This window comes from Epinephelus moara, chromosome 3, assembly GCF_006386435.1.
Source record: "Epinephelus moara isolate mb chromosome 3, YSFRI_EMoa_1.0, whole genome shotgun sequence".
In the NCBI taxonomy this organism is placed as follows: domain Eukaryota; kingdom Metazoa; phylum Chordata; class Actinopteri; order Perciformes; family Serranidae; genus Epinephelus; species Epinephelus moara.
In genome coordinates this window covers 612,925-614,316 of record NC_065508.1, presented here as the reverse complement: position 1 = coordinate 614,316, position 1,392 = coordinate 612,925, and positions in this window count along the sequence as shown.

Genomic DNA, 1,392 nt, shown 5'->3' with positions numbered 1-1,392 from the left:
TGTAAGTAAGATTTGAACCATTGTAGCACAGTGCCGGTGAGTCCCACCCACTTTTCCAATCTGCTAAGTAGTATATTATGATCAACTGTATCAAATGCAGCACTGAGATCTAGTAATACCAGGACAGAGGATTTGCATGCATCATTATTCTGATGAATATCATTTAAGACTTTGATAAGTACAGTTTCAGTGCTGTGATGTGGCCGAAATCCAGACTGAAATGTGTTAAAAAGATTGTTTTGCATCATAAAAGTATGGATTTGCTGAAAGACAACACTTTCAATGATTTTCCCCAAAAATGGCAGATTTGATATTGGCCTATAGTTACTAATTGTTGTGGCGTCCAGAGAAGTATTCATTATCTGCAGTACATCTGGAGCTATGCAGTTAAAAATGGTTTTAAAAAAGTTTGAAGGCAGAATATCAAGGCAGCATGTTGTGGGCTTTAATTTTGAAACCGTTTCTGTTAGAGCTGTGTAATCTAGGAGGCTAAAATGTCCTAGATTAACCGGAGGACAGGAAGGCACAAGTGTTATCATTCCTGAGCTGGAGCTGCACACTGCCTGTCTTATCTGTAATATTTTGTTTGTGAAGAAGGCTGCAAAGTCATTACTTGACTTGTTAGACAGTAGTTCAGGAGGGAGTGATGCTGTGGGGTTGGTCAGTCTGTCCACTACAGAAAAAAGTGTGCGGGCATTATTACTGTTTCTATTGATAATCTCTGAAAAATATGATTGCCTTGCATTCTTCAGTTCCTGGTTATAGTTGTGAAGACTCTCTTTATAAATGTCGTAATATACCTGGAGTTTGTTTTTCGGCACCTGCGTTCAGCTTGTTTACATACTCTTTTGTATTCTTTAACCAGTGTGGCGTTTCTCCAGGGTGCCTTTTTCCTGCCTGACAGAACTTTGGTCTTAATTGGGGCAACAGAATCAATAACAGTCATAACACTGGAACTAAAACTGCTTACAAGGTCATCAACTAGAGCTGAGGGCAGGGTTTGTGATGGTGTAAAACCCAGGGGAGAGAATGCACAGGTGTTACCATTTATATAACGCTTTCTGATCACCTCTGCTTCACTTTTCATAGGATTAGCAAGGGTGGTCATTTTGAACGAAACACAGTAATGGTCAGATAAAGCGACATCGTTCACCACAACCTCAGAGATATTAAGACCTTTGGAAATAATTAGATCTAATATGTGTCCTCAGTTATGTGTTGGTTCTGTGACATGCTGAGAAAGCCCAAAGTTATCCAGAATATTTAACAGTTCCTTAGCACACCCATCTGTAAGATTATCAACATGAATGTTAAAATCTCCCACTAAAACAACACAGTCAAAATCCATGCACACAATAGACAGCAATTTGGCAAACTCATCAAAAAACCTTG